This window comes from Myotis daubentonii, chromosome 2 (assembly GCF_963259705.1).
Source record: "Myotis daubentonii chromosome 2, mMyoDau2.1, whole genome shotgun sequence".
NCBI lineage: Eukaryota > Metazoa > Chordata > Mammalia > Chiroptera > Vespertilionidae > Myotis > Myotis daubentonii.
The window spans coordinates 195,044,810-195,058,828 of NC_081841.1; the positions used below are offsets into that span (position 1 = coordinate 195,044,810).

The window sequence follows — 14,019 nt, forward strand, 5'->3', positions numbered from 1 at the left end:
TTCATGTAGGCCTGCTCTCACTCTGACAGGCAGCTGGGAACAAGACTCACCAGTTACTTGATTCGAATACAATGAACAAAGGAAACAATGTGGGATTATTAATGAATCAAATAGGGAGAAATGAGTAACACTGGGGACCATGATGCAACGGTACCTAAGACACCCTCTAATGAGGACAGGAAGGATCTAATCCAAATGCTCAAGTATCAAGTTCATTTTGGCAGAGAGGAAATGCTGGGGTAGAAACTGTAGATTGTGCAGCCACACTCGCAGGGGGTGAAATCCCCACCGCACCCACATACAAACTGTGTGCTCTTTAGCCCGACTCCTAATCTCTCGGAGCATCAGTGTCCTCGCCGGCCATCAAACATAAATCGTCATTCACCTTGCAGGGTGGGGGTAAGGTCTGAGGCAATAACTACTGGATGCCTGGTTAAAGGCCCGGTAGGTCTAACAATGAATGGAGCCCATTACTCTTTTATGAAACCAGGGGCCACGGAGGCCAACCATGCATCCCGGATGCTGTGGACACTGCTTGTCCCTTTCCTGGCCGACTTGCAGGCACGGGGGCAAAGCCTTGCTTGGAGCTGGCAGGGGGGCTGAGACAGGTAGGAAGAGAATAAATCGGCAGTAACCCTGAGTAATTATATAAACCCAGGCTCTGTCAGTCTCTGGGTTCCCCGGGCAGCTGGCCCGGGCTCTGCTCCACCATACCTCAACCCAGATCCCTAACAGCCTGGGACAGAACTGAGGACAACGAGATGGAAAAAAACAGCAAAATAATCCTCAGAGAAGGAACAAAATAACTACAGAAGGTGAGGGAGGGAAGATGAAAATTAGAGAAAATACAATAAGCCTTATAATTACAAGAAAAAATAACAAGAAGTAAATTAGGAATGAGAAACCAACAACTCTAGAATAAGCCTACTGAATAACACTTTCAAAAAGATGTTGAACAAAGGATGAAGAAAATTGGCAGTGATGGGAGGCATTAATGAAGACAAAAATCAATATAACTCAGTAGAAAGCCAAGAGAAAAATACTAGAAATACACAGTAAGTATGGGTAATATAAGAATGCTGCCTGGAGTGCAATCAGGACCCTAAGAGAATTAGACAATGACCTTGGGGTGGGGGGCGGGGGAGGGGGGGGCCGCGGGGCTTGCAAAGCTCCAGCCATCACCAGAAGCTGATGAAAGATCCCAGGTGGAATGGCTGATAATTGAAAAGTTAAAGGGCAATTCTAACAACTTGTCAATGGATTAAGGCCTCAGTTTTCAGAGAAGTAATATAATTTGAGGAGATACTGAAAATCATTAGCAACATTAAAATGGACTGTAATTACATTATGGCTAGTGAAATAATGTAATAATGAGCCCTTATTTAGAAACTAAAAACAATTATGTCAGACAGATGTGACAGCTCCTTACTTTGTTATGGGGTGGGGCCGCAACATTAGTAACAGAGAAACAGAATTTCTGGAGGATGAGGCCCAGAAATCAAGATTTTAAAAAGATTCCCAGGTGATTCTAATGTGCAGCCAAGGTTGAGAACCACCATAATGGATAAAGAAGCACCATCCTGTGTGAGAAAGACCCGGTTGCGAATCTCAGTTCTGTCCCCTTACTAGTTTGCACATGTTAGTTAAACGCTCTAAGCCTGAATTTCTCATCTGTCTCATTGGTGTGTCACAAATACTTGACAGGAAGACCTAGCATACAGTAAGAGCCATATAAACGGTACCTACTGTGAAGCTGAAGAGCATCTATTGCGTGGAGCTATGTTTTAAGGAGGAGGGAAAACACACACACTTCCCCAGTGTCAAGACCTTGTCAAGTTGCTAAGAGGAAAGAATGACAGCCACGTTGATAAACAGTCTGGTGTCTGGTGCTCAGCTCCTCAGAGAATACATGCCTTACCTCCTCTGTCCTAGCAACAAGGTTAGAACTACATGGCTCAGTGACTGAGCCCACCACTCAGCATCCGGGGACCTGTCTACTATCCCCAAAATAAGAGCCCACCTTCTGTGGCCCCCTGGCATCCCCCACAGTAGGCCTCACAGACGCACAGCAGCCAACCTTGGGCATGACAGGCCACCCTGAAGGTCATTTCCAGGAATCCCACAGCAACAAGGGCATTCCTACCAGGTTGGGAGGGGTCAGCTGAGTGGCCTCTTGCCGTGTATCACCTTGGCCCGGCGCCACGTTCAACACACTCGATAAGAAACGAGTATTTTCTGATCGACGCCAGTGACTAAAAATGACCACGTGCTTCTACATGCCTCTTGGGATGTAAAGTTATGTTTGCTTCTCTTTCATTTCCCCAGCTCATCTGGATATTTAGAAAGAGAGCCTAGTGATCGTCTGCTAAATGAATTAAAAATGTGTATCTCGGCGCTAATCATAATTCTCACCACAGTCTCGAGCTGTGTTTCAGGAGAGCAGACTATGCACTCTGTAAAAGTCAATGGCTGGATTGTTTGCCAAGTGTAAAACAGAGAAGAGGACTGCAAATATCTTGGATTGCTCGAAATTACTAAGTGAAGGTCACATGTTATAGGATACTAGAATCTGGTCCAATTTACTTTAGAAAGTATATTAATATTTAAAAGCCTTTAGGAGAAACTGTTTCGCCTACACCCTAAGTGAAAACTGTATGGTCAGCTCGGTTGGCAGCAAGAATTTGTATAATGAGACGGTTGAGTAAAAGAAAGAGGCTCTCTATGGTGTGCCCATCTCGGAAAACAAACGCAACAGACAGCGCTGCTCAGCCCAGACACTTCAAGGAGCCTTCCAGAGGCCAGGCACCGATGCAAACTGAAACATGAAATACATGTTTTTCGGGGGTTTGCCAAACAGTTTGTTTTGTTTCAGTATCTCAAAAATACTTTAGAAGTGAGTGAATATAATGACAGCTTGTTGCATATTACACAGTTCCTCTTTGAAAACAGCTCATTTTTCCACAATATAAGAACAAAGGATTCTCTTCCAACTCCTACCCAGGAGCCTGTTGCAAAGCTTTAAGCAAGCTTAATCAAATGTCCAAATATGTATGGGTTCTTAACATATTCATGAATAAAATTGTATTTTTAAAAATTAAAGTTAAAATCTGACTGTGAAAACAAGTATGAGAATACTTTGTTGGCAGGAATGTATCACTTATTGGAGGGCAACGTGGCAAGACTAAAACCTATACTTTGACCATTTCTAGATTCCATTTCTATAAATTTACCCTGCAGACACACTATCACATGTACACATGCTATTTCACCAAAGCTTCTTACAGTATTGTAAGAATGGAAAAACCTAAATGCCCACCAACTGGGAACTGGATAAATCAATTATATCCATAAAACAGAATAATGTAGAGTCACCAAAAAGAATAAGGCAGTTGTATACATAATAAACTGAACCAATAACCACATGGAAATCTCACATTGTTAAGGGGTTTTTTTGTGTGTTTTTTTAAAGCAAGGTGTGGAAGTATATAGAATATGCTACTGTTTATGTGTATAGAAATGATAAAGACAAAGAAATGCTCACATATAATATTAGCAGTTAACCAAGAAACCAGAAACACCAATCAGAAAGGATATATGCACCCCTATGTTCATAGCAGCACAATTCACCATAGCTAAGATCTGGAAACAGCCTAAGTGCCCATCAGTAGATGAATGGATTAGAAAACTGTGGTACATCTACACGATGGAATACTATGCTGCTGTAAAAAGGAAGGAACTCTTACCATTTGCAACGTCATGGATGGAACTGGAGAGCATTATGCTAAGTGAAATAAGCCAGTCAATAAAGGAAAAATACCACATGATCTCACTCATTCATGGACAATAGAGACCATTATAAACTTTTGAACAATAATAGATACAGAGGCAGAGCTGCCTCAAACAGATTGTCAAACTGCAGCGGGAAGGCCGGGGAGGGTTGGGGGGCAGGAGGTAGGGGGGTAAGAGATCAACTAAAGGACTTGTATGCATGCATATAAGCATAACCAATGGACATAAGACACTGGGTGATAGGGGAGGCTAGGGGACTGTCTAGGGCGGGGGGATAAAATGGATACATATGTAATACCCCTTGTAATACTTTAAGCAATAAAAAAAAAAAAAAAGTTTGCCCACCCCCCAAAAAAAAAAATATTAGCAGTTAATATTTGTTGAAGGTATTCTGCATGCCAAGAATTGCTCTGAGCGTTTTATATGAATTATCTCATTAGTTCTTCTCAGCAACTCTGAGATATACTATTTTTTGAGAGATATACTATTAATATACCCATTTCACAGATGAGAAAGCTGTGGCACAGTGCAGTTAAGGTCACGAAGTTAGCGGCCAAGGTTCAAACCCTGTCTGGTCCCAGAGCTCACCCCCTTAGTCACAACTATTTGCACTTTCTTGTTTATATATTATCTCTGAAAGTGTTCATAAAAAACCTGGTAAGAGCCAGCTGAGGTGGCTCAGTGGTTGAGCATCGACCTGTGAACCAGGAGGGCACAAGCCTGGGTTGCTGGCTCAATCCCCAGTGGGGGAGGGGGAAGGGTGGTGCAGGAGGCAGCCAATCAATGATTCTCTTTCATCATTGATATTTCCATCTCTCTCTCTCCCCATCCCTCTCTCTCTGAAATAAAAAAACACACATGTTTTTTAAAAAAACTGGTATGAAGAGTAGTCCCCAAGAAGGGAACTGCCTGGCTAAAGGTTGGAGATGGGAAGGAGGTTAACTTTTCACTGAACCTTCTGAACTCTGTACATGTGTGTGACCTTTCCAAAAATAAATAAACATGTGTAAAAAAATTTTATTCTACCTGCTTGGATTAATTGGCAAGGACAATATGAATTACTAGGGGCCCGGTGCACGAAATTCGTGCACTGAGTGTGTGTGTGTGGGGGGGGGAGTGTCCCTCAGCCCAGCCTGCCCCCTCTCACATACTGGGAGCCCCCAGGCGTTGACCCCCATCACCCTCCAATCGCAGGATCGGCCCCTTGCCCAGGCCTGATGCCTCTGACAGAGGCGTCAGGCCTGGGCAGGGGACCCTCATTTCCCCCCATCACTGGTTCTGCCCCCAGCCCAGGCCTGATGCCTCTGGCCCAGGCATCAGGCCTGGGCAGGGGACCCCCAGACCCCTCCGATTGCTGGCTCTGCCCCTTGCCCAGACCTGATGCCTCAGCCAGAGGCGTAGACCCCCATCACCCTCTGATCACCTGATCGGCCCCTTGCCCAGGCCTGACGCCTCCGCCAGAGGTGTCAGGCTTGGACACGGGACCCCCATCTCCCCCTGATCACTGGCTCTGGCCCCCGCCCAGGCCTGAGGCCTCTGGCCCAGGAATCATGTCTGGGCAGGGGACCCCCATCTCCCTCTGATCGCTTGCTCCACCCCCCGCCCAAGCCTGACGCCTCTGACCCAGGCTTCAGGCCTGGGCAAGGGGACCATCATATCCCCCCAATCCCCGGCTCCGCCCCCCACCCAGGCCTGATGCCTCGGCCAGAGGAGTTGACCCTCATCACCCTCCGATCACCAATCACCAGATCGGCCCCTTGACCAGGCCTGAGGCCTCCGGCAGAGGTGTCGGGCCTGGGCAGGGGACCCCCAGCTCCCCGCGGTTGCAGGCTCCGCCCCTGCCCAGGCCCAATGCCTCTGGCTGAGGCGTCCGGCCCGGGCAGCGGGGACCCGCAGCTGCAGCGGTCCCGCGATCGTGGGCTCCGCTTTAGGCCCAGGCAAGGGACCCCTAGCTCCCGGGACTGCCAGCTTCGACCGTGCCCAGCTCCCATCGCTGGCTCCACCCCTACTTCCTGCTATCACTGGCCAGGGAGGAAAAGGCGCCTGATTCTCCGATCATGGCTGGGGGGCAGGGCAAAGGCGGCCCCAGGGCCGCCTTTGCCCTGCCCCCCAGCTCTTAGCTACCCCCTGGGTTTCCAATCACTGTCAGTGGCAGGGGGCTTCTTCCTGCTTTCCCTTTCGCCTCCCTGCATTGTGCCTACATATGCAAATATACCGCCATCTTGTTGGCAGTTAACTGCCAATCTTAGTTGGCAGTTAACTGCCAATCTTAGTTGGCAGTTAACTGCCAATCATAGTTGGCAGTTAATTTGCATATAGCCCTGATTAGCCAATGAAAAGGGTATCGTCGTATGCCAATTACTATTTTTTCTCTTTTATTAGTGTAGATGTTATGAATAAAATATATATTTTTGAATAAATATAGTTTTATTCATATATTTACTTGTTTTTAAGGACTTAAAAAAATGGGAAATAAAACCTCACCCAGTACAGAATTCACAATTATGTATATAAACAATTTTTAAGATAATAAAGGGGAATAATAAAATACGCATACCAAAAAATAGCATGAAGTCTATTGCTACAGGTGAGGTCTGAGGCTCTTCACTTACAACAGATTATCCCAGATGCGCATCAAAGACAGAAGTTTTTAGACTTTGTTATTTCTACATAAAGAGACCAATTAAATGCATTCCAGGTAGCAGAAAAGAACAAATGCATACTTGATCTATCTCTTAATTATGACCTTGCTCTAACAATAACAGAGAAACACAGCCATTTTTTTCTGATAGAGAAAACATTCATCATAAAATATGAAATCATGCCATCATCTATACTAATAAAAGGGTAATATGCTAATTAGACCAGGAGACCTTCCGGATGTCCTTGCATACAAAGCTATGGTGGCGGGGCTTAGGCAGAGGTGGTTAGGGGCGAGCAGGCGGGGGGTGGCAACTGGGGGCAAGCAGGCTGGCAGTGGGGGGGCAGTTGGGGGTGAGCAGGCCAGCAGGGGTGGTCAGTTGGGGCCAAGCAGGCCGGCGGGGGTTGGGGGGCAGTTGGGGGTGAGCAGGCGAGTGGTTAGGGGCGAGAGTGGTAAGGGGCAATCAGGCAGGCAGGCAGGTGGGCGGTTAGGAGCCAGCGGTCCTGGATTGCGAGAGGGATGTCCAACTGCCGGTTTAGGCCCAATCCCACAGTTGGATATCCCCTGAGAGGTCCCAGATTGGAGAGGGTGCAGGCCAAACAGAAGGACACCCCCCTCATGCATGAATTTCGTGCACTGGGTCACTAGTAACATATAAAAGGTATAAAATGTGAGGTAGGACCCTTGTTTTGTGTGTTTATCTGGAATACAAGGTCAATACCCAGAGCAGTGCTCCTCAAACCTGAATGTGGGTACATATCACAGAGGCCTTGTGATATGCAGATGCTGGTTTAGAGAGTCTGGGGTTGGACCCAAAACTCCACATTCCTAATGAGCTCCCAAACAATGCCTGTACTGTGGTGGGCACACTGCATTTTGAGTAGCAAGGTGCTAGACAATTTGTGTAAAACAACTATAATTTGATAAATTAAGTTTTAGAACTAAATTGCAGCTATTAAAATCTCAGCCCCTTCTGAAGCTTTTGAAAATTCAGCCAAGAAATAGATTTGAATAGATTTGTATTTCCTCTTGAAAACTGAGCAGTGTGCCATGAAGAGGGAAGATGTACCTGCAAATATGCTGCTTTCAAATTTGGTCAGCAATTCAAAGTGGATTTCAAAAGAATCAGGAGAGGATCTGGTTCCAAGAGTGGTTGAGAAGAGCTAGTAATTAGCACACCCTTGTTTACATAAGTGGGCAATTTCCAAGCACTTACATGTTTTCAGCTTAATGACAATTCATCATATGAGCACCAGTAACTCTCAGGTGCTGATGACAAGAGCAATATGGTCCCTGTCCCCCAGCAGATTAGACAGGGAAACAGAGCAGCTGCCCGCCTCACAGGAGGGTCCCTCACAGGAGACAGGTGCTGCTAGAAAACGTGTGTGAGGGGTGCAAACAATGCACCTAATTGCTGAAGACATTCAGAGCAAAGAAACAAAACCCCTGAGGTAAGGAAAGCAGGTGGGGTGGGTTTGGTGATGATTTGAGGGAGGGAGGGAGCCGGCCTCTGAGACAAGGTGAAGAAAGGCAACCCAAGGAGAGCAGAAGAGAGCAGCACACCCAGGTCACAGTCCGAACGGGGCCCAGGCAGAGCCAGGGGCGCACCCCTGTCTAGCGCAGACCCCTGTATGAAGAGCCGAGACAACGCTGTGTTCCCAGGGTGAGGCCAGGAGAGGTTTCAATCTGACCTCATTTACAATGGTAACTGGAAAGTCCCTGACTCAGGAGTCACCGGATAATTCTAAAGTACGCAGCGTCCAGAGAAAACCGGGTAACAAAGAAGAAAATGGTCGGACAGGAGGGACCAGTCCTCAAAGTCAACATTCTCTCTGGGCCTCGGTTTTGCCAACTGTACAGAGGTCAGCAAACTTTCCTAAAAAGGGCCAGGCAGTAAATTAATTTTAGACTTTGCTGTTGCATGCCAAAACATCCATAGGCGATATGTAAATGAGTGAATAGGAACATGGCCATGTTGCAATAAAACTTTATTTTACAGAATGGGCAGCAGGTAAGATGGATTTTCTAATGCCCTGAATTGTAAAATGGGGAAGATAATAACTTTCCTAATATTAAGTATTTCTGGATCAAGATCAGGAGGGGAAGTTGATATAACTGATGAGTGACACTGACATCGATTCCAATATTCATTGACTATAACGTCTATGTACATCTAGATGCATTTGCTCCCTGTCCTCGTTACCTCCATCCCTCCTAATTCACGGGGGGGGGGGGGGGGGGCGTCTCCTCTCCTCCTCCTTCCTCCTCTGGAGCCTCACTCCTTAAACTTCTCCTGTCTAGAACCTTCAACCTCCCTCTCTCTATTGCCTCTCTCCATCAGTATACAAACAGCACAGATGTATTCCGCTCCCCAAAATAATAACCCCCACTTCTTTGGCTGTGTCCCTTTGTATCTGCCACTCCGCTCACAGCCAACCTCGGGAAACAGCAAACTGTACCGGCTTTCCCCACTTCTCAGCATACCCACTTAAAATCCCTGAACGAATGGGATTTTGACCCCACTACTTTTTCTGTAAGAGACTTCCCCAAAATCAATGGGCGCTTCTCAGTCGTTAACTCACTTGATCCCTTTCTAGCAATGGAAACTACTGACCGTCACCCCTTCCTTCGAACTCTCCCCCACCCGGTCCCTCCTTGGCTTAAGAGGCGACTCCAGCTTCTGCTGCCGGTGGCCTCTGGCTATCAGCCTTCTTCACGTGCTACTCCTCCTCCTCCTCCAAGTGTTTCCATTCACCTGGTCCCTGCTTTGAGCTCCTCTCTGTCTATGTGATAATTTATGGAATATAGGTTTGAGAGTCATAAATTCGTTATTTTAATTGAAGCCTTAGAAGTGAATTCTGAACGGATGAAAACTGAATCTTAGCCCCTCTCTTCAGACCCGCTCCACCCTCCCAGGTTCACTGGCCAACATCCTCCTAGTTACCCAACTCATAACATTTCTGTTTCTCTGTTTCTCTGCTTCCTCAACCCACATTTCCAACTGGTGGTCATCTCCTGTCAGTTTTAATTTCTCATCGTTCTCACATGTTGCCAAGTGACTCCCATGAAGACTTCTCCATGTGACTAGGAGCTTAGCTCTGGGCGGCGTTGACCCTGTTGATGCTCCGACAGATGGCAACCCTGCCTCTCTGACGGCAGAGGTCTCCCACTGCCGCTTCTCGGGCACTGGCTACCACTACCATCGGAGGCTCCTTTTCATGGCCTGCTGTCTGCCTCAGGACCCTCCCCCTGGTCCAACCCCATGGCTTTAAGCCCCATCTATCTGCATGCCTTTGGTACTCAACCCGAATCTTTAACCGTACGTTTCTCCTGAGCATCAATCGGGCCCCTACACCCAGCTACTCACCCACACCTCTGCTTAGTTATCCTAAAGTGCACGGTGGCTGTAGGTTTCTGACTGCCCAGCACGCCTCCACACGCCCCTCCCGCTCTCCTCTGTAATGGAACTCATCTTCCTTGTGCGGAAGCCATCCTAGGTGGTGTCCCACCAAAAGCAGGGCCCCGTCAGAGCCCTGCACCCTCTCCGCAGGCCCGGTGCACAGAAGTGCCTTGTTCCACAGTCACTGAAGACACACCTACTGACTACATTTAGAGCGCCTGGGAACCTCCACACGAGGGTGCAAACATGAGTCATCGAGGCAGTCACAGCCGCGGGACATAATATTTTCCAGCTGTTCCTCCAAATACGAAATAAACAAGAACTAGAAATACTCAATCACTTTCCTACCAGGTCATATCCTGTTAATATCATAATGAGCTTTAAACACGTTCAATGTTTAACATTTAAAATCTGACCGAATCGTACTGCGAAGCTTACTCTGTGACTGTGTGACATACTAGAGGAGCAGAGCCTGTAGTCGGGGGAACCTGGACCCAAATCATAACAGCCCCGCCCCCTATGATTGCATCATCAGAACACGTTATTTTTGCCTCAGTTTCCCCATCTTTAAAATGAAAATCTTGTGGGATCTTTAAAGATTTAGATCAGGTCATTTAAAAAAAAATGCCCAGTACAAAGTATATTTTCCAGAAGTATCAGGTAAAGTAACGATTTTCAACCTTTTTCATCTCATGGCACACATAAACTAATTACTAAAAGTATGGTATACTTTACAGTGATCTAACCTCCCCCCCCCCCAAAAAAGGCATAATTTTTAGTCATTCACATTGTTGTATTAGCTGTTGTCACTTCTTAAAATTTGACAGTCTAAGAGAAAAGAAGTCAGTGCCCCTGACTAAATAGTCAGTAATGGCATGTTTTAAAGATTCTTGCAGCACACCCATTGAAAATCGCCGAGATAAAGCAAACTCAAGATTTAAAAGAAAGCATTTTCCATTACCACTAAAATGTAATTTCTTAAAAGTTCAAAAATCACCTCATAATGGAAAATAATTGAAAAGGAAGAGAAATTGAGACATGCCTTCACTCACTTAACAAATTGAGTAATAATCAAATAAATTTTAGGGCAGTAATTTTTGTAGAACAATGTGGCCTAATCTCTCTTCGAAAAAACAAAACAAAACAAAACAACAACAACAAAAAACAATGACTGGCAAAAATCATTTTCCTTTTCCCTGAAAGAGAACCTAGATTTTTCCTCTGTGACAGACCTCTGCTCTATTATGAGCAGACAGAAGTTTTGCCAAACCACTCTAAACCTCAAACATTGAGACAATGCAAAAAAAAAAAAAAAAAAAAAAAAAAAAAAGTCTAAGCTCTTTATCACACGGACGCCATTCCCGAGAAGACTTTCGCCCACTCTGACAGCCTTTCTGAACTATGCATGTGAGATTTCAAGAATCTTTATGCGCCATCCAAATTGCTAGCCGTTTGTAATCCTTTGTTTAGCAGGTTTGCATCCTGTTATTTAATTAAATTCTTTCCTTTAATTATTGAACAAAAATATTCTAACTATCTGCTTAAGGCTTTCCACTGAGTACTCTGGAACTCAGAAAGACGCATAAAACATGCAGCTCGCAGTCTGGTAATGGAGATAAGATTGAAAAAGAGTAAGCGACAAAAATTAGTAAGTTTATGATAAATGCACCCGTGCTACTCTGGTCATTCAGAAGAGAAGATGCCATTCGGATGAGAGCGGGGACATTAGGGATCTTTGTTCAGGGAATGGAAGATTTGAGTAAGGCGCTGAAGATTGTGCAGGACTCGGGCAGAAGAAGGTGGTGGTACATTTCAAGCAGCAGTGAGGGCAACTTGCCCTGGCCGGTTTGGCTTAGTGGTTGAGCATTGACCTATGAACCAGTGGTTTTTTCTAATTTATGTCATGATATCAACAATTATTATGGCTGCCTCCCAAGGACTGCAAGAAAATTTGACTATCTCAAACCCTATAAATATATGAAGAAGAAAATAAAATTCCCCTAAAAATCTGTCATCAAACACTAGCCCTCACATAGGACCAGTCCAAATTCATAGTGCCTGGGTGGCCTGGAAAACCTCAAGCCAAAAATTTGTTGTAAGGCGATCCCTGGTTGGTAGAAACTCAACAAATCTGGCAGCAACAAACATAAATTTCTAGAGGAACCCACCTTCAATCTAGACCTTCAAGAAGCCCAACAGATAAATATACAAAAAAAAAACTGAACTTGCTCTAACTGGTTTGGCTCAGTGGATAGAGCATTGGCCACCAGACTGAAAGGTCCCAGGTTTGATTCCAGTCAAGGGCATGTACCTTGGTTGCAGGCACATCCCCAGTAGGGGGTGTGCAGGAGGCAGCTGATCAATGCTTCTCTCTCATTGATGTTTCTAACTCTCTTCCTTCCTCTCTGTAAAAAATCAATAAAATATATATTTTTTTAAAAAGGACATCTTACGTTTAAAAAAAAAAAAAACACAAAAAAAACTGAACTTACACTTAAAAGTCACAAATATACAGGAGCAAGAATGAGCTGTAACACCCACCCCCAAAAATCAGCAAAGATTTCAGATACTGAAATTATCAAACACAAAACATAAAACAATTATGTTTAAAGTAATGAAAGTAGCAATTGATAATTGAGTATGAAGCAAGACACAATTAAAATAAGCTGATTTTTAAAATAACTGAATGAAACTTTTAGCAATAAAAGCATGTAAGATCAGTGACATTTAAAACACAAAGGATATGGGGTGGGGGTAAGGGGAAGAGATCAACTAAAGGACTTGCATGCATGCACATAAGCCAAACCAATGGACACGGACAACAGGGGGATGAGAGCATGAGTGGGGGGGTGGGGAGCTTGGGGGTTAATGGGGGGATGAGGACACATTTGTAATACCCTAACCAATAAAGAAATTAAAGATAAAAATAAATAAATAAAAATAAAACACAACAGATATGTTTCCGACTAGACACGGAGGAAGAGACACTGTGTGAGCCTTAAGATAAAGCTGAATTAAATTACTGAGAATAAAGCAGAGAAGGACATAACTGGCATATTTAGTGAGAATTAAAAGACATGAGAATGTTGGAGGTGTCTATCAGATCCAGTTAGATTTCCATGAGAAAAGAAAGATAATGTATCAGAGGCAATATATGAAGAAATAAATAGCTGGGTGTTTTCTAGAACTGATAAAAACACCCATTCAGAGACATAGAAGATCCAATAATTCCAGAACAGATTCATTAAAAGACCTCCACACCTAATACAGAACACCAAAGACAAAGGGATCTTAAAAGCAGCCAGAATGAAAAGACAGATTACCTTCAAAGGGGCAACAAGGAGCCGATTTCTCAAGAGCTACAATGCAATTTCTGATGAGGGCACATACGAGAAGCAATCTATGAATGCATAAATAAGTGGAACAACAAACTGATGTTCTCTCTCTCTCTCTCTCTCTCTCTCTCTCTCCAATAAATAAAAACTTAAGAAAAAAATAACAAGGGAGTAACAAATACATCATGGAAAGAGTGTTTTAGACAGGGGAACAGAAAGTACAAATGTCTGGAGATGAGCCCATGCTTGGGATGTTTGGGAAAGGACTGCATGACAGAGGCAGAGTCAGTGAGGAGAGCCAGGGGACGAGGGCAGAGGAGTACCATGGGGCAGACTACATGGGCCTTTAAAGCCAATTTTAGAACCTGAACTTCTCCACGGTGGAGGTCAGAGGAGGGATCCAATAAGGCACACCGGCTGAGCCCCTGGTGCTGAGTGTCTAGACATCATCAGTTAGACGCCTGAGGCGGAGAGGTCTCGGGCATCAGCTTTATAGTCTTCAGATACAAGCTGTCTGTAAGGCACTTTTCTTCTTTTTTTTAATATATTTTTTGTTGTTGATAGTATTGCAATATCTCTCATTTCCTCCCCTTATCTCCCCCCTCCCTGTCCCTACCCCCGCACCAGATCTTCACTACCCTATTGCCCTTGTCCATGAGCTATGCATATCTATAATAATAAGAGCACAATATGCTAATTAGACCAGATATCCTTCCAGACAACCTTCCGGACGAAGCCGGGGCTGCAAGGGAAGCCCGGGTCCCGGGTGCCTGCCGGCTGCCGGAGGAGGGAAGCCCGGGTCCCGGTGCCAGAGGGAAGCCGGTGCCAGCAGCTGGGGGAAGGAAGGCCTACTC

At 45.1% G+C, this 14,019-nt stretch overlaps 1 protein-coding gene across 1 annotated transcript in view; it reads left to right on the top strand.

The window, feature by feature from the left end:
• Positions 1–14,019, top strand: part of SH2D4A (SH2 domain containing 4A) — a 482,539-nt gene that overhangs the window by 263,885 nt on the left and 204,635 nt on the right. The window lies entirely within an intron of this gene.